This window comes from Macaca thibetana, chromosome 18 (genome assembly GCF_024542745.1).
Source record: "Macaca thibetana thibetana isolate TM-01 chromosome 18, ASM2454274v1, whole genome shotgun sequence".
NCBI classification, from domain to species: Eukaryota; Metazoa; Chordata; class Mammalia; order Primates; family Cercopithecidae; genus Macaca; species Macaca thibetana.
The window spans coordinates 45,775,818-45,796,527 of record NC_065595.1 but is presented as its reverse complement, the minus strand read 5'-3'; the positions used below and the strand labels follow the sequence as shown (position 1 = coordinate 45,796,527).

The window sequence follows — 20,710 nt, the reverse complement described above, 5'->3', positions numbered from 1 at the left end:
AGCCAGGGTCTGAGAAGTGTGGTCCAGCCAGGGAGAGCATGCACTTATAATGCATTTATAAATGTTTCTGTCACACCAGACCTGTACTTATTCATCTGTGAAATCATAATTTCAATACCTGACCTGCCACCCCAATAGGAACATTGTGAGAAAAACAAGTAATAAGTATTAATGTGCTTTGTAAATAGTAGCAGAGAAACACACCTCCACAAGATATGTACATCAGAAAGCGCATACCATTTAGACTACGACATAATGCTTTCTTATTACATAACTGTAAGATACATCTTGATTTCAGAAATTTAAAATTTTTAAAAATGGCCAGACACAGTGGCTCATGCCTGTAATTCCAGCACTTTAGGAGGCCAAGGTAGGCAGATCACTTGAGCCCAGGAGTTCAAGACCAGCCTGGGCAACATGGTGAAACCTGATCTCTAAAAAAATAAAATACAAAAATTAGCCAGGCATGGTGGCATTCACTTACAGTCCCAGCTACTCAGGAGGCTCAGGTGGGAGGATCACTTGAGCCTGGGAGGCGAAGGTTGCAGTGAGCCATGATTGTGCCACTACACTCCAGCCTGGGTGACACAGCAAGATCCTGTCTCAAAAAAAAAAATTATTTTTGAAGAAATGGTTCGTGGTGACCGCCTAATTTTGAATCTACCATTCACCCTCCACCCCCTGAAAAAAAAACATAAAACCAACAAAGAGGCCGGGTGCGGTGGCTCACGCCTGTAATCCCAGCACTTTGGGAGGCCAAGGTGGGTGAATCACGAGGTCAGGAGATCGAGACCATCCTGGCTAACACGGTGAAACCCCGTCTCTACTAAAAATATAAAAAAATTAGCTTGGAGAGGTGGCAGGTGCCTGTAGTCCCAGCTACTTGGGAGGCTGAGGCAGAAGAATGGGGTGAACCCGGGAGGCGGAGCTTGCAGTGAGCAGAGATGTGCCACTGCACTCCAGCCTGGGGTCTCAAAAAAAAAAAAAAAAAACAACAACAACAACAAAGAAAGCAAATAAAATCATACATAATCCACTCCTTTAGCAGTATTATGAGAGAGAATATCATGACACTCAAATTCTCTGTAAGTAGAACAAATAAAACAACTCCAGCTGAGCTCCTGATGCCTACCTACCACTACAAGCCTGTGGGTGAAAAGAGTTGGGGAGGCAATCCTTAAGAGACTATAAAAAGATCAAAGGGGTATAGATAACTGAAACATGGTACAAACAAAAGCATCCCCAGAAAGAGAAAAATCCAGCAGTAAACACTAATCACAGGGGAGAACTTGATAATTAACAACACCAAGTAAAGGCGAAGGGGTTTGAGGATGATGGCACCAGAAGCAACAGTCTCTGAGAAGCATTACTCAGGGGAAGAATTAGTTGTACAGGAAAGGAGATGTAACCCTTGGAAACATAAGCAGTAAAACAAAAGTAGAATGTGAGAAAAGAAAATTAAAGATATTTACTAAATCAAATAAAATAAACAAAAAAAAACCAAAGCACACTAATTTTTTGTCTTCCTGACACACTATCAAACATCACCATCCATAAAAGCAACATAGAGGGTAGAACCATCAGAATAGAGAATTGTCAAACTAGGAGCACTGACTACAAAATGAATAGTAATACAAATAGCAGACCACGTCCATACAAAAACTGGAGAAAAATTCAGAAAATGTGAGTTGAGACATTTTAGTTAATAAACCCCTCCCCCCAAAAATCAACCACAAAGCTGAAGAAATTGTAATACAATACTCCAAACAGAATTAAACATTTTTACACAAATATTTGTAAATATGAAAAAGTCTTGAATTACAAACACAAAAATCAGAAATAGAGGGGAATGAGAAAGAAATAGAGGGGAATGAGAAAGAAGAAATAAAATGAAAGTTGACGGAATTCAAGAAAGAGAGAAAAAGATAAAATTGTATCAGAAATCAAAAGGTACCCAAAATTAGATTCAAATGAGAATTAAAAAAAAACATAAAAATGAAATAAAGAAAGAAGTAAAAATGAACTCTCAATAGTATAAACACAGAGATCCATACCCTGACTTTTTTTGGAAAGACAAATAGAAAAGAAAATCTTGAAAGCAGCAAGATAAAAATGAATTGTCCTCTACAAGAGAATCCAACTAGATTAACAACTGTCTTTTCATCAGAAAAGATGGAGGCTAAAACAGGTGGGATGAAATATCCAAAGTGCTAAGAGAATCTGTCAACCAATAATCTTGCATCTAGCAAAACTGTCTTTCAAAAATGAAGAGAAAATAACGTTGTTCCCAGATAAACAAAAGCTGAGAGAAGTCATTACTAGAAGATCCACCTTATGGTAGAGAAATAAACTGGCATCAGCCTTCTCAAAAACAACATACAAAACAAGGCAACAACTGACCCACTGTTTTAGTACATTTTGTGTCACTATAACAGGATATCTGAGACTGGGTAATTTATAAACAAGAGAAGTTTATTTGGCTCACAGTTCTGGAGACTGGGATGTTCAAGAGCACGGCACCAGCATCTGATGAGGACGTTCATGCTGCATCATCCCATGATGGAAGGTGGGAGGGCAAGAGAGGACAAAAGCAAGAGAGCAAGAGAAGGCCAAACTTGTTTTTATACCAAGCCCACTCTTGAGATAAATAACCCACTCCCATGATAATGACACTAATCTGTTCATGAGGTTAAAGCCCTCATGACCTAGTCACCTCTTATTAGTCCCCACCTTCCAACACCATTGCATTGGGGATTAAGTTCCCAACACATGACCTTTCAGGGACATATTCAAAACATAGTAACAACATTTTCAAACAAAACTAAAAATGTGTAAATTAAGAATATTATATTCATCCAAGCTGTTCTTCAACAATGAATGCTGTAAACAAATGTCTTTGAGCATGCAAGAACACAAGAAATTATTTCCTAATGTACTCATGTGCCCTTCCCAAAAGATCTCCTGAAAAATGAACTTGATCCAAATAAGAAATGATGGCAGAAAAGTTTGGCAAAGAACAATACATTGTCTTGTAAGGTAGTAGAGATTTCATTCCCTCAAATGGATTGCAGGAGGGACAGAAGAAATAGCACAGTCTCTATGGAGGGGAGTTTTTCAATAACTAATAAAAGCAAATATGCATTTAGCTGTTTATCCAGCAACTCCATGTCTAGAAATTTACTATGAAGATAGCTCTCCAACATATGGAAATACATGTGTGGAAGAGGCTTTTATTGAGGCATTATCTATCATGGCAAAATATTGGAAGCTATCTAAATGTTGGGGCATAGGTGATTGAAAAAAAACTATGATACATACACATATGGAGTATTACATGGCTATGAAAAAGAAAAAACAATATGAACTTTTATGGAGAATTTTCAGGAGATATTGTTAACTGAAAAAAGCACAGTACAAAACAACACATAGAACATGTGCCTTTTCTGTAAGAAAGAGAGGAAAACAAGAAAGGATGAATTTACCCGCTTATCCTTAAAAAAGAAGTTCAAGGAAGATTCATTAGAAAGCAATGAAGTTGGTTACCTCCAAGGGGTTGGGAGCAGAGTGAACAGGGTGGAAGGGATGTGAGAGGGAGTAACACTTCTCTGAGGATAACTTCCCATTTAATTTTTCTTTCAGAAGGTTGTTAATGTCCTGACAAGATTAAATTAACAAGGTTGGGAAAGAGGAAAAACTGTAGCTGAAATAAAACTAAAACAAGTGAACCCAATTGTAGTTCAAATAAATAATCACATGGAAGGAGAAAAAGAGAGAGAGGGTGAATCTAAGTCATGTGTGAACACAATATTTTATTATATACCCTCAGGCTTGGGGAGGCCAGGGGACAAGGAGAAAAACAAACAAACCCTGAACTTTTTTTTTTTTTTTTTTTTTTTGGAGATGGAGTCTCACTCTGTCCTACAGGCTGGATTGCAGTGACACGATCACGGCTCACTGCAACCTCTGCCTTCCAGATTCAAGCAATTCTCCTGCCTCAGCCTCCTGAGTAGCTGGGACTACAGGCGCCCGCCGCCACTCCTGGCTAATTTTTTTTATTTTAGTAGAGACGGGGTTTCACCGTGTTGCCCAGGCTGGTCTCGAACCCCTGAGCTCTCAGGCAATCCGCCTGCCTCGGCCTCCCAAAGTGCTAGGATTACAGGCATGAGTCACTGTGCCTGGCCCAAACCCTGAACTTTTAAAATACGTTTGGGCCGTGCGCGGTGGCTCATGCCTGTAATCCCAGCACTTTGGGAGGTCAACACGGGCGGATCATGAGGTGAAGAGATCAAGACTATCCTGGCCAATGTGGTGAAATCCCGTCTCTACTAAAAATACAAAAACTAGCTGGGCATGGTGGCACGCACCTGTAATACCAGCTACTCGGGAGACTGAGGCAGGAAAATTGCTTGAACCCAGGAGGAGGAGGTTGCAGTGAGCCAAGATTGCACCACTGCACTCCAGCCTGGCGACAGAGCGAGACTCTGTCTCAAAAAAAAAAAAAAAAAATACAATTGGATGTGTTTAGTGACAAAGAGAAGCAATTGTGTGAAATTATTTCAGATGCATTACAGGACTGAGCAAATGAGTAAGTATGTTGATGTTGTTGAGAGTCAAATTCTAACTGTAAAAGCAGTAAGGATTAACAACCCTGTGGAGTGGATTACAATTGGAGGTATAAGTGTCAATACACAATTTCTAAACTAGAAATAGAATATGTAGGTGTTTGTGTATATGCATGTATATGTGTACACTGATGTATATATGTGTGTGTACATGTACATGTAGGTATCCATATTTACATGTGTGTATATATTTTCTGCCTCTGCCTCTGGAGCCATGCCAATAGCAATTTGTATGCCTAGCACCCAAATATTAGTCTCCATGCCCATTCCCCCCTAACAAATACCAGAGATTCTCAGAAAAACAGCTGAGTCTGAGGTTGGGCCAAGGAAAGTACAGGTAATCATTAAACATCTTGTTTTTCCAGATGGCAAAAATGTACTTTAAAAAATTTCATGGGGACATGTCACAAGATTCAGGTTTCAGTTGGAAAAGTCTATCACTGGCCAAATCTGGGACAATTTCATGACTAAAACAGGAATAGTAAAAAAGTATAGACTATTAGAAAAACTATATCAGTGGGTCCACACCAATAACAAATAAAGAAATAAGACAGGGGAGTATTCTTGCTTATAGAACTGACTGATAAAATGTGGAAGGAGTGCAGTTTTGGAAAAATCACATTTTGTTATCATCATAGCAAAGATTGATTCCAGTAAATTATCAGTGGATGCCAAATCCTGGGGAAATTTTTCATGAGAAACAGGATATTTGCATGGTCTTAGGTAACTCCTGACAGATTGTTTATGTGCTTCAAAATAATATAATAATGAGGAGGAGAAGCAGGAGAAATTGGACAACACCTACACCAGGGGAGCAAAATTAGTGTTGCCAGTGATGGGCAGATGGACTTGATGTGCCTCTAGATGTGAAACCGTGAGAAAAATTCAACATCGCTTACGTAGTATTTCAGTCTGGCACATATATCTCCATCTGACCATGTGGAATCATCAGCGGAACCCCAAATGGGGAACATTCTGTATTCTTCAAAGAAGTCAATGCTATAAAAGACAAAGAGAGGCTGCAGAAATGTTCCAGATTAAAAGAGACGAAAGAGACATGAAAACCAAATACAACACGTGATCTTATACTATATCCTGTACAGGAGAGGGGAAGAATCTGTAAATGCTATTACTGGGTCAACTGACAACACTGGAATACAGATGTTAGATTTCATTAACATATTGTATTACAATTAAATGTGCTGAAGTGGCTAACTGTACTGAGGTTTTATCATAGAATATTCTTAGTAATAAAAACATGCTGAAGGTTTTAGGGGTAGAACGCTATGATGACAAAATGCAACTTACTCTAAAATGGCTCAAAAATATTATATGTGCATGTTTTATGTGTGTGTTTTCTTGTGTGTAGAGAGAGAGAGAGAGACAGAGGGAGAGAGAAACAGATAGAGGAGGCAAATAATAAAACTAATGAGACTAAATGTTAACACTAGGTGAATCTGAACAAAGGGTACATGAGTATCCCACATAGTATTCTTATTATTGCAACTTGTCCATAAATTTGAAATTAGTTTCAAATAGAGAATAATTTTAAACGTTTGAAAAAAACGTAGAAATTAGATGAATCAAATTGTATCACTCCCATTTAAAACCCTTTAACAGCTTTCCAGTGCTCTTAGGATCCAATCCAAGCTGCTCTTCCTAACACCTAGAGGATGCATCCCTCACTAACAGCCCCACCCAATCTTGGCGTCTCTCCTCCCACAACCTGCCACATTCGTCCTCCATCTGTTTGGAACTCTTTCAGGCTTCAAGAGTTTTCAAATTGGGGATGGGGGAGGGGGAGGTTGTTTTTACCTACCCAGAATCCGTTTTCCCTCTGGTAAAATCCTCCCACCATGGGTTCCTGTACTCTGGGCCCCAAGCAGGACATGGGGCCTTGGCCATGAGCGTGGTGAGGGCATGACTCAGAATGAAACTACTACACAGGAAAGCAGAGCTGTGAGGCGAAGAGCAGGACCAAATCCTGACCACATCATTTGAATCTTTGACTCCAGCCCTGGTGGGAATGAAATCTACCCTTTGACTTTTTGCTGCCGTTCCCTCTGTCTGGAAGGCCTTTCCCCTCTCTCTTCATAGGACTAACTCTTTTCATCCCTAGGTCCCAGGTTAATGAAGCCCTCCAAATGCTTTCATGAGCGTCCTACCTAAAGGAGGTCCCCTCTTCAAATGTGTTTTTCTTAGCCCCTTGATTTTTTATTTTATTATTATTATTATTATTATTTTTGACCTCATTACACATAACACAATTTGGACCATTTCATTTAGTTTTTATGTCTATTTCTTTTCAAATTGTTCCCCTGATTTGAGTTAAGGCAGGGGTTTATAAGGTGGTTTCAGGTTGCTTTTGTTCCTCAGGGCCTGGGATGTTACCTGATCACATAGCAGATACTCACTATATATTAAATAAATGAGTACATCTTTTTTCCTCTTTACGCTAGGTCTTTTAATACTGAAGAATCTACGTTGTTTAAGAGAGGAAAATATATGAATTGGCACACAATATGTAGGCCTAGAAACTATTTTGCTAAATTATAAGATCTCTAAGGAATATGTTTTATTGCATTTTGTTTTCTGCTCATCCCAAATATCTTGCATTATGTCTTATACATAGCATGTGTACAATAATGGGAATTTTTGCTCCCAATTCCTATGCCATTTAAGTCCCTAAGGAGCCAGGCAATACTGAACCGATAACAGTATGCCAAAGCTTAGATCCTCTTTTCAGAACTTACTGTTCGAATCCAATGGGGCCAGGTTGACATTCAGAAAAGAACATTTTCCAGGCAAGGATTAGGGCTTTGTAAATATTTGTTGAATGAATCATAAGTCACTTTAGCTAAACAAATTCTGGAAAGAGACGAAGGGAGGGAGGGAAGGAGAGAATCTAAAAGCCTTAGTCATTGAGCCCAGATAAGTTGAACTCATCTGCAACCCCATAATTAGCTGTGATGATAGCTGTGCTTTCAACATTTGAATTTCCAGGTCCTATGAATCAATTTTCAATATCTATGAAAAAATTACTTAGGCCTCTTCTTCCCCTTTTCCTTAATCCCCTCATGAGGCTGGCCACAGAGCTGAGTCATGGGTTGGGTTGAAAGGTCAGGTGCTGCAAAGCTGAAACTATGAGATTTAAGGCAGAGCATATGATGTGAGTCCTCATTAGTTGTGGTCAAGTCATGTAACCTAACGAGCATCTTTTTCCTCATCTATAAAGTAAGAATTCATAAGAACACCCAAGCTATGTACCTCAAAAACTATTTCTATAAATCTAATCATATAATACACTAGTAAAAGTACTTTGAGTCATACAAATATCAAAATTCAGTTGTGATACATAATCTGTTATTTTTATTATTACTGATATAAAACTATGCTCAGATAGTTTTAAAATTCCCTAGTTACTTCAATTTACCACAAAGACAAAATCTTTCTAATTATATAATTTGTATAGGCACCTATGAGCTGTTTAAAAAATAAATGTGGTCCAACCACCTGTGATAAAAATGTCTGCAGAAAAGAGTTCCAGATATTCATTAGCCCTAAATTGAAATTCAGATGGTTTGGCTTTCTTTTTTATAATATTTTCTTAAAACATGTGGTCTCTTCAAATTTTTATCATGCAGAGAATCATGAAAAAATCATATATGAGATATCTGGACAACACAGCATAGATTGTCCCTTTGAATGGCAGAGAGAGTCGGCAGTTTCTTTTAAGTCCCCATTGTCCAATCTTAGGCACAACCCAGATTAGAGTTGTTGGTTGCAAAGGATTCTCAGAAAAGAGTATGTTCCCCAGCCTCCTGACCAACCATAGTAGACCAAGGAAGAAAGTACTTTTTGGTGGGAAGGTGCTAAAAGGAATGAGCCTCGTACTAGTCCAGCTTGTTCCCTAACCTCAGCAACATGGAAAAGAGCCACGGGAGTGATACACAATAAGCACATACACTCACACAAATATTATTTAGCCTTAAAAAAGAAGGAAATCCTGCCATTTACAACAATATGGATGAACTTGGAGGATAATATGCTAAGTGAAATAAGACAGACACAGAAATACAAATGTTGTATGATCTCACCTATATGAGGAGTCTAAAATAGTTAAACTCATAGAAGCACAGAGTAGAACAGCAGCTGCCAGGAGTTGGGGGCTGGGGGAAATGGGGAGTGGTGATCAAAGGATACAAAGCTTCAGTTATGCAAGATGAATGAGCGCTGGAGATCTACCATAGAGTATAGAGACTATGGTAAATAATCCTGTATTGTATATTTGAAATCTGCTAAGAGGGTTGATCTTAAGTGTTCTGACCATACCAAAAGCAGCTTTGGGAGATGATGGAGTCTAGAGGCTCCCTTCAAAATGATGACTGAAGGACCCAGTCTAATTCCTTGTTATACCTATACCATCTAGAGCACATGGCTTCCAGGTCACCACAGTGAAGAAGAGAGAACTGGAGCATCACATACCTGTTAATAATGCTTTCTCCTGGAAGTGAACTATATCAATTCTACTTCTACTTCCAACTCACTGACCATAACTGGTCACATGATCCTATTTCATGATATGGGTATTAGGAAATGTGTGTAGGTATTTTGTGAGTAATGTTTCTGCTCAATCAGTCATAATGACTAAGCTAGGTCTTAAATGTATAGGCAGAAGGGGAGACGGGGGAGAATGCAGCTGCTGTTTTTTCCCTTGTGAATGTCTTATACTTGTTACATTCACTCTTCTCAGTAAACTGAAAAATCATGGATTTTAAAAAAAAATTGTACTCCCACCACTTAGACCACTCTGACATAAAGGTGTTAAATAAATAAGAGAGCTGGTACAGCTTACCCACATTGCTGCAAGATGACTGAGAAGTCTGCTACCAGGATCCCATTCCAGCGATGAAGCTGATTTCATTATTAGAAATGTAGATACATTCATATCGTCATTTGAGAAATTACCTGAGGGAACAGCAATCAAAATGACACAATCTTTTCATTGTTTACAGAAATGAGCCAATACTACATGTCTCTACACTGTACATTAAACTACCTAACGCTTCACTTAGCATTTCATCGGCACCAGGGTTTTCCTTGTCTTTTTTAGTGTCCTGCTCGAAAGTCTTCTGTTTGCCCTATAAATAATTTATAAGGAAAAAAAGAAAAAGTTCTTATGTATTTCCTTCAAAAAATTGTAATTGATATTAAAGGAAAATATTTAATTCAGTTATTCTTATAAAAAAAATAACATTCTTTCACCTTAAATGTTTCCTGTGTCATGTTCTTTTTGTTGTTTAATTTCTTATCTCTCCACTGAAGAAAAACTTGAGAGCCACTGTTCTCCACATCTTAACCTTTTCCATTTTCCAGGTCTTAGAATGATGTCATTGTGGGTAACTACATCTTTATATCTTTTAAACAACACCTTAATTGCCAAAGGAAAACAATGCTTTTATTTTTAACAAGGACATACATCCTTCCCAAGCACAATGCCTGGAACATAATATTTATTCAAATGTGTCCAAGTCCTAATTCTGAAAAATCTCTAGAAATGGCACCCAACTGGAGATCCCCCCAAAAAATCAAAAACTGATATAAAGTCCAATCATTATTTTTATCTATAATTCATCAAATTGTATTCCCAGATGGCTCACCATCACATCCATTTAAAATAACAAATGATTTAAAGTCATAATGCAAATAGATTTATTGATTTCAAGATTTCATCAAAGCATTTATCTTAGCATTTAATCAATAGTGCTACTTGGTGAACAGCTCAATCCAATAAAATCCATATGTTGCAATTAATTCAGGTCTTGTAATGCCACTTTCCACTGATAATAAAGAAATCTTGATCACTTATAATGCATGGGTGTTCTCCATAGCCAGAGTCCTCTAGGCCAGCAGTTTTTCAATGTGCTATTGGAACAGACTGGTGTACAATGATCAAATGCATGGCTTGCCTTAGTGAAGTATCAACATTTTAAAATGATTTGCTTCTTTTCAGATATATATATAGAATGACTTCATGCATGTCCTTGTATCTTTCTCACTCACTTGCTTTAGTTATGTGAGAACTGTGTATAAGCACAGCTTAACCTGAATAGCAGTCCACAATTTGCTATGATACAGTATGAAGTTAATAGTTGTAACAACTGTCCACTATAATGTATGAAAAAAGACTGAGAATTTCTTCAACATCTGGATATTCACATGGAAATCTATCATGCGTATATCATAGATATCGCAAGAGGGAATATTCCTGGTTCTCATTTACTGCTACATTTAGTCTAAAGCAAATATGATTTTCCCCTTGGTTATACCTCTGTGATATAAAGTTTTCATATTCAGTAACTTAAAAATTCATATCTAAAATGTCAAGTTAATAACTTAGTTTTTCTCTCTCCTCTACTGAAACTATTTTTAAAATAATTTCATTTCTGTCATTAATAGTACATCCCATTTACTTGCATGAAACTACTAACCCAAAGCCCTCTATCAATAATGCAAACATTCTGCATCTACTTCCAACAGCAAACAGAAAAATGGACAGCATTTCAGTTCAAATATATCAATTCAACGACTTTTAAAATATCCCAAATGCCCATTCATGACTCTCTGTTATGTCAATATAAAATTGAAACCACAGCAGCATCATGGAAATAGACTGACATAAATAACACATTTCTTATGAAGTACAACACTCACTCTTATGCAGAAAAAGTTATAGGAATTCAAATGACTTATTTAGGGAAGAAAAAAAAAAGCCCACAGAGGTATTCCTTAAACCAATAATACACTTTCAAATACATCTAATATTATGCAAGATCCCTTAGCAAGCTCTGATAACTGCCAAATGCAGTTTAAACATGTATTTTAAATACTGTTCTCCATATTTTCACAGCAACATTCTTCCAATTGACAGGTCGGAGAAAATGGCTAATATGCAATATATGGCCACATAGCTTACATGAATTTCTCTAATTAGTGCCAAACTGTTTTCAATGAGTCTGTGTGTGAAAAAAAGAAATATTTATGTGATTTTAAATTGTCCTAAAGCAAAAAGGACTCTAGTTGCAAGGAGGTATTATATAGTGTTTTAATAAAAGCCAATTGAAGAATAAAAATAACTCCCAACAGATCTGAAATCACTTGTATCTCCTATTCCATATACAAAAGACAGACAAATCAATGTACAATTTATTATATTTGAAATACAAACTACTTCCAAGCAGAGTATTCATCCAGATGAATATTTATAAAAATTATCTATTCTTCAAAAAATATATGTGTTTATAATGTCAAACTTTGCCAGAATCCTTAACTTTAAGGCTTGTTACTTGAACATTTTCTCACAACTTTGCTTGGGAGAAAAATATTGGCTCATTAAAAATGCTTGAGAGTTATTAAAAACTATTTTAGAAAAGCTAGTTAATAAAGATATTAAATAAAAAATTCATCCCAAATCCTTTCCATGTGACAAAATATGTTCTTAAACCATCTTTGTGGAGTTTCGAAAATAGTTGAATGATAGACATACAAATGTCTCTTTTTATTTCTGCCTAATGTGTTTATAAATTGATAACAATTTATTTTATGGCCATTCCAAGTTTAAATATATTCTGATTATAATCAAAGTGGCAGAACATGTAATAGTTCAAAAGAATAAATAATAAATGCAAGTTATAGAAATATTGACATTAAAATTTTGATGATGATTATGATAATTGTCCCATAAAACTTTACACAGAAAAATTATAAGAGCACTCATGCCAACCACTGGTTTTGACAATGTAATACAAACATAGAATAGAATAGATACTTTGGTATGAATTCTGGTATGCAATTTTATGTGGTTTGTATCTGTGGGTCTTTGTACCACCTAGAATCCCTCCCAGCCAGCTGTTTGTAGCCCAGTTATCTCAGTCCTGTTCTCGTTCACAAAACCTCCAGGACTGGGTTTGAGGCTTCCCAACTGTTCCCATGTATCCCATTGCAGCACTCACCACACTGAAACATAATTGTCTCTTCATTTGGGAGTATATACTGTTAGCTAAGATTCTTGATGACTGAGGCTAGGTTTAATTTCTTTTTTTTTTAATTATTATTATACTTTAAGTTCTAGGGTACATATGGGTAAAGTGCAGGTTTGTTACATATGTATACCTGTGCCATGTTGGCGTGCTGCACCCATCAACTCGTCAGCACCCATCAACTCGTCATTTACATCAGGTATAACTCCCAATGCAATCCCTCCCCCCTAGGTTTAATTTCTTATGTATTTCTGGCTTCTGTAATCTAGTAGATATTCAATAAATAATTGCCAATTACTACTAAGTGGATGTCGGCAAACATACAACATAAAGACTAGCACTTGAAAATCACGCAAACGATTTATTTTAGTATCAAGAACATATACATTTTGCCTGAAAATGATAGTTCTGCCACCACACATCCAATATAGAAGCCTGGCCAAGGGCTTAGGGAAAACAATATTATTTTGTGATTATTCTGCCTATTTAAACAATCTGTACAATAGATTCCACACAATCTGCTTATAAACCTCATTTTTCTATGTATCTTAATAAAAAAAAGTCATAATAGTGTTGTTTGTTCTTTCATTTTAAGTACAATTTCATTTTTTAGCCTTAGTACCTCTCAGTGACTGTTCCAAAATGCTGACATCCTTTTTGAGTCCTTGATTAACCCTCCACATCATCTTTAGTAGATGACCTTAATTCCTTAAATTTGGTCTTCAACTCTGCCATTCCCTTCCATCCCCTCAAATTTTCTTCCTCTGATTACTCCCTATCTCTTTCCCTCAAGCCTAAAATGGAAAGGTATCTGGCTTCTGGATCTTGGACCCCACATCCTTTCACAATTTCTGGCCTTCCTCCATCAGTTAGAATTATTAATGTTAATCTTACTGGTTCATATGCATTCTAGTCAGTATTGTTTGTTAGATCTTCATTTTCCCTCTTAAAATACAGTCAATTCTCATTATTCATGATAGTTGTGTTCTATAAAGCCACCACAAACACTGGATTAGTAGATCCTGAACCATTGCTCCTAGGGGAAATACAGAGTTAGATCCCAGCAAGCTTCTAATCACAACGTTTTCATCAACTGATCAATACATAACCTTGTTTTTCTGTGTTTCTGTTTAAAAACACCTTATTTAATATATATTGCTGATTCATGAGCATTGAGCTCACAGCCAATAGTTTTGTAACTAATGCCTGAAGCAAAACTGACACATATGTTTTATCTGTAAAGCATATTAAAGCTTTCTTGCACTTAAGAACTCCAAACAGCACTTTAGCACTATGCTTTGGGGCCACTTCAAACAGCACAATTATTAACAAAAAGCACAAAAGTGTAAAAAACATGGCACTAAATAGACCACTAGAAGGACACTTGTTTACAGCATGAGAGCTGAAGCAAGAAGGCAGACATCACCTTGCTCACTCAGCTGGTAACATTGTGGTGGCTCCTTTTTTTTTTTTTTTCCACTCTGCACATGTCCATGAGCGACCAGAAAACATTGCAAGCATTAATTTGGGGTTATAAATAAATGTGAAAATCTAGAATCTGAGAATAATGAAGACATTGTAATACATGCTAATGATAAAAAATATATATCGCTAAGGTTCCTACTTGAGTCTAGGATACTCCTAGTTTCTACCTCAGATCAATAATGTTTGGGAATTCCTTATGTTGGAAAAGGAGGTGGGTTTACAAGGAGCCAAGTTCTGCCTAAACAGGCAGGGAATTATGCCAGAGATATTTGGGTTACTACACTTAATATCTTTATATACAGGCAAGTGAGGTCTAAAGAAATCTGGTTTCAGCAAGAAAAATACAAACAAGGAAATGAAAGTTATATATAATCCCATATACTTCTTTTCAATTATTTTCTACATGTTTTTGCCACGGAATCACACAATACACACATAAAATTGGGTCTTCTGTTTTTGCTTTATCACTAAAATTTTTCCCATTTGGTTCTCAGGAGTAGTTGATCAGAGACTTGCTTTGTAACATCAAGTATGAAGAAGAGTGAATGGTAAAGTTACTCATGCAAAGAAAAGGCAAACTCAGTAACATGTCCAGGCCCTGTCGAAACGCAAGATCAGCCATACAACCAGGCTCTACCAAGATTAGAACCTAATTACAAACTACAATGTCTTCTAGCATCCAAGGCAGTGCTAACAACTACTTTGCTGTCCCTTTAGTGGCAGAAATGCATTACTTAATTAATGGGCACCATTATTTGACTCAAATACTCACTATTCTACTCTCACAATTAAACTTTCACTCCGTTGTTTGCTCTCAACCTCTTGACAGAAACAATACAATTATCCATTAATCACTTCAATGATTTTGAAAAGAATTTTTACTCCATAACGTCTTACAGGCCACTGGCAAATCAATACACGGCATCAGCTGCTCACTGAGGTCCATCATCTCTCAGTGTGCTGGGGCCATATGGTACCAGTCTGGTGACCCCAGGCACAGTATGCAGAAGCCACACCATAAAAGGAGTTATAGACCCTAAGAAGCTAAAGAAAAAGTCAAATTAAAACCAAGTAAGTAGGAGAAATAAAATTAAAAAGATGAAAGCAAAAATCAATAAAGTAAAAAAGAGAGAGTAGAGTAAAATAATTAAACCAAAACCTAGCCTTTGAAAAAATAAATCATATTGATAAACTTCCATCTAGAATGATTCAAAACAAATTAAAAACAGAAGGTACAGATTACCAATATCAGAAATAGCAAATGGATATCAGTACATATCCTACAGACACTGGAAAAATAGGGGAATGTTATGAACAACTTTATTCCAATAAATGTGATAAAGAAATAGGCAAAATTCTTAAAAGATGAAAATTAACAAAAGTGAGTTCAAAGAAATAGATCTTAATAGCCCTATATTCTGTTAAATGAATTAAGTTTATTTGTAATTAAAGTCTTACCACATATTAATAGAAAGCTTTAGGCTCAGATGGTTTCATTATTGAACTCTATAAAATACTTAAGCAAAAAATAATACCAATTCTGCAGAAACTGTTTCAGAATTTCTCCAAATCAAATTAAATTAAGATGGCAATTTTTCTCCAAATTGATCTATAGAATCAACACATCCCCAATCAAAATTTCAGTAAGCTTTTAAAAATTAAATTAACATAGTGATTTTCAATCTTATATGAATATTCAAAGGATATAGAATAGCCAAAACAATTTTGAATAAGAACATAGTTGGAGCACTTACCCTACCTAATGTCAAGACTTATTATAAAGTTAGTTACTAGGACAGTAACATAGTAGTGAAAGATAAATTGAACAAAGCAGAAAACCCAAAAATAGACCTGTAGGTATGTGATCAATTGACTTTTAACAAAGGTGCCAACATAATCCAATGGGAAAATGCTAATCTTTTTGATAAATGGTGCTGAAATAATTAAATATCCTATATAGAAAAAAAAAACCAACATCTTTATATCCTACATGAAAATTACCTCACAATGGATCATTGTTCTAAATGTAAAGCTAAACCTATATAACTTCTTTTTTCTTTTTCTTTTTCCTTTTTTTTTTTTTTTGAGACACAGTCTCACTCTTGTTGCCCAGTCTGGAGTGCAGTGATGCAATCTCAACTCACCGCAACCTCTGCCTCCCAGGTTCAAGCGATTCTCCTGCCTCAGCCTCCCAGGTAGCTGGGACTACAGGTGTGCGCCACCACACCTGGCTAATTTTGTATTTTTAGTAGAGACGGGGTTTCTCCATGTTGTTTGGGCTGGTCTCGAACTCCTGACCTCTGGTGATCTGCCCACCTCGGCCTCCCAACTATATAACTTCTAGAAGAAAAACAGAGAGATTTTTTTTCACAACCTTGGAACAGAAAACGATTCCTAAGTTATAAAAAAAAAATGATTTTTTTTTTGAAAAGTAGTCAGACTTAAAATTTTAAATGTCTGCTCTTAGAAAGATATCACTAACAATACCATTTAAAAAGCCAAGGACTGGAAGAAAATGTGCATAATACTTCTATGTGACAAAGGGCTTGAATCTGGAATATGTGAAGACTTGCAACTCAGGAAGATGAAGGCAAACAATTTAATCTTAAAATAAGCAAAAGATTTAAATACACAACACTTAAAAATAGATACACAAATTCCCAAAAGCATATGAGAAATGCTCAATATCATGAGTCATCACTGACACACAAATTAAAACCCCAGTGAGAGACCACTGCATACCCATTAGAATGGCTAAAATGTAAAGAAGGCTGATTTATCAAGGGTTGGGAAGAGTATACAACAACTGGAACTCTCGTACATTGTTGATGGGAATGTAAAAAGTGTATAGCCATTTTGGAAAACAGTTTGGCAGTTTCTCATAAAGCTAAACACCACTTACCATTTGACCCTATGATATAGCAATTCCATTCCTAGGTATTTGCCCAAGCAAAATGAAAACATACGTTCACACAAAGGCTTGTAAATGAATGTTCATAGCAGCTTATTCTTAACAGCTGAAAACTGAAAACAACTTAAATGTCCATCAACTGGTGAATAAATGTGCAAATTTGGTATATTCATGACTTCACTACTCAACGATAAGAAGGCATAGCTACCAATATTTGCTTGCAACAACATGGAAGAATCTTGGAAACATAAGAGTGAGCTAAAAATGGCAGACGAAAAGAGTACACACTATGCTATTTAAAACTCTAGAAAAGACACATCTATGGTGACAGAAAACAGGTCAGGGATTTCCTATGGCCAGTAGCAGTGTGAGGATGAACTAGGAAGGGGGGAAGGGAACTCTTTAAGGTAATATAAGTGCTTTTTATCTTGATCATGGTGATGGTTACACTGGTGTGAAACTTGTCAGAACTTTTTGAAATGGACACTAAAATGGGTGCATTTTCTTACATGTAAATTATGCCTGAATAAATATGATTTAAGAAAAAAAGTGGGGAGGAACATCTTGAAAGGGCTCCTGGGTATGACAAGTATTTTGAGCTTGTCTAACCTATCCAACGTAAAAACGCAATAATTTTCATCTAAATATTCTTACAGCAGCCAATGGAAATTTTCTCAATGTTGAGTATGCAAGCAGTTACCAATTTTTTGATGCTAAAATTGTACAAATTTCTGTTTATTTTATTTTTAATCAAATATTCAAGATACAATTCTAATTGTGGAGTTTAAGTTATAGAAAAGTGTTCAAAGCATTTAAAACTAGGATAACATTCTAGAAATGAAAGTTAAAGGATATAGTATATATTTTTTTAAAACCTTTAAAACTTCCCATTTACCTTCTAGAATTTGAAAGATTGAAATTAATTCTCTGTAGTTTCTATCTTTCCACATCTACTGAGTCTTTCTGCCCAATCTACAAAAATATTCATCTCTCTGACACTTGAAAAAACAAAAAAACAAAAACGCTATGCTTCCCACTGAATAAACTGCCCTCTCAGTGCTCTTTCTTTTTAGTCAATATTCCTGAAAAGGGTAGCTCAGGATCATTGCCCTACTTTTCTACTCTTCATTTACTTCTCCACTCATGACAATCTAGTGTCTGTAACCAGAATGCGCCTTCACTAAAATCAACAAGAGTTTGTTAATTTCTGAACTCAAAGTTAATATTTCCATTAACTTCCTTGACTTCTCCACAGCATGTGACCCTATTAGTCATTCGCCCCCGTAGTTCTCTCCTCTCTCCATTTCCATGGTAACATTTTTCTCAGCTTCACCCCCAGCTTCTCTGACCATTCCTCCTTAATCTCCTTACCAGCTCCTCTACCTCTGCCTGCCCCTTAAATGTTAGTTTTCCTTAGGGTTCTAACCATTGCCTCTTTTTCTTCCCTTTCTATACCTGCACTTCTCAAACTGAATACACAGAAGAAACATAGATAATTTTATCTGAAATTTTTAACTATAATCAGTAGTAATCAAAACATTACTTTTAGATTAGAATGCATAAGGATGTAGCATAGAAAAGAATGCAAAATTTGCATGGAGAAACAGGGAAAATACCCTAAGTGCTCGCTCTCACTCATTACATCCTATCACCCATGAAGCTGTGACAAAGTCAGCTCCTTAAAATTTCTCAAATGTTTCTTTTTTCTCCACTTGCTTTAGTCTACGTCTTTGTCATTTTTTACCTAAACTACTGCAGTAACCTCCTACCTTGTGCCTCGTTTTCCAGTTTAGCTCTCCCATCATCTTTCACACTTTAGCCAGAGGTTCTTTTATTGAAATATATAACTGTGCTGCCTGAAAACCTCAGGTGGCACCCCAGCTCTTAGAGACTGAAGTCCAAACTCCTATAGGTGTGATCTGGTCACTCACTATTCCAGCCTTCTTTCCTTCATTCATTTGGCAGCATCTTTCCCCCAAGCAGCCACACAGTGGGAGAGCTGTGAAGATACGTTGTCTTCTCTGCCTGCATGGAGAACGTGTGCATCAGGTGGCTCACTTTCTCCTCCCTCCCTCAGTGCCCAGTTCTGCAGGAGAATGATTACCTAACATCATATCCCAGATGAAAAACTAAAGTCCAAAAGAAAGAGGACTCGCAAAGATTTTTACCTAAAAGCATGAATATGAAAGGGAACTTAAAGTTCATCAAGTCCGAACCCTACATTCTATAGCCAAGGAACAAGAGACTCTGTAGAGGCAAGAGGCTTGTCCAAAGACAGACAAGATTCCAAGAATAGGAAAATTTCCCAAGCAAAATTATTGCTCTCATTTTTCCAAAGGGGGAAAAAAAGCATTTGTAAAAAAGTGTGTGTTAAAGTATAGGCAACAAGTCGAGTTTGACATAATCTGTATCTGTCTATGCAAAATGAAGTAGCTGTCTGAATACTTTGTGCCAAAAATAGATTTGGCTTAAGTGTCCAGGTAATTAGAGCTTTGTAAATGCTTTTGCTTGAATCATCTAAATCATTGCATTAGTTCTTTACTTCACTTTAGAACATGAACACCATTGCAAGGTGCAAACTTAAAAATGCTGTACCTTTTAGACAGATACCTCCATCCTTAGAGCTTATTAATATTTGTATTTCAATATTAAGTCTCCAGAGCCCAATCAGGTAGCAGATGGAGGCCAAGATGTCTAAAAAAGGGAACATATTGAAAAGTTACAGACTCATCAGCAAACTAAACCTAGAAAAACTTCTGTAAAATCTGTGACTTGACTATGAATGGCATTTCTAACTTGCTGAACTAATAGCTCCCAGTCAGCTAATTTGCCTGCTCTTATTATCTTAACACATCAGGAAATTTTCCAAAATTGCCATGCAGGTCATTTATTCATTCTGTCATACATAGCAAAGAACAGTATGCCTATACAGAAAATACCTCATTCATCTTCCATCTGTCACCTACCCAAACATCCAGGACAGATTATATTCTCTCTTATTTTTCATATCATTTAAGAAAAGGACTAGTGCATTTTAAATAATCAAGAGCAGCATTCCTTCATCTCTGGGATGGTGGGGACGCTCTGCCTCTAACCTCTTAGTTCAGTACCATATAATTTAATAATAAAGATCATAAATGTTTAGTGTCTCTTCATCTGAAAGTAAATGCCTTGAGGGCTTTTATTCATTTTTATTTTATTTCTGAAACATTTCAAGCCTACAGACGAGAATAGAAGAAATAAAAATAGACTTCCATGTCCCTACTACCAAGATTGAACATGTTATTTTTATGATATTTGCTCTAACCTCCATCCTCCATCCATCTAAGCCTCTCTCTCTCACTTTTTTCCTTCTTCCACAGAAGTAGACCACCCTTATGTATATGAATCCTATGAACAAGGAGAAGGGGCAAGAGGGGCAGCAGCAGGAGGAGGAGGAGAATGAAAAGGAAAAGAAGGAACAAAAGAAGGAAGAAGGGAGGAGAGGGAAGAGCAAGAGGAGGTGTTAAGTATTTTCCAAATTTTTACAATCAGCATATACTATATTACTCTTATAATAAGAAAAAATATTTAAAATAAAAATTAAAACTAGAATATTATCTTCTTATTTCAAGGAGTGCAGATAGAAAATATTCCTGAAAGATCATTATCTA

General features: G+C 36.4%; 1 long non-coding RNA gene across 9 annotated transcripts in view; it reads right to left on the bottom strand.

Annotated features, from left to right (window-relative positions):
* Nucleotides 1–20,710, bottom strand: part of LOC126941064 (uncharacterized) — a 93,958-nt gene that overhangs the window by 41,132 nt on the left and 32,116 nt on the right. For 6 of the 9 annotated variants that reach the window (XR_007721071.1, XR_007721074.1, XR_007721070.1 and 3 more), the window contains 3 exons: nt 9,888–19,082; nt 9,478–9,763; nt 5,522–5,621 (listed from right to left, as the gene is read on the bottom strand). This is a non-coding gene — a long non-coding RNA (uncharacterized LOC126941064). The remainder of the gene's footprint in view (nt 1–5,521; nt 5,622–9,477; nt 9,764–9,887; nt 19,083–20,710) is intronic. The other 3 variants (XR_007721075.1, XR_007721076.1, XR_007721073.1) reach the window with 2 other exon arrangements.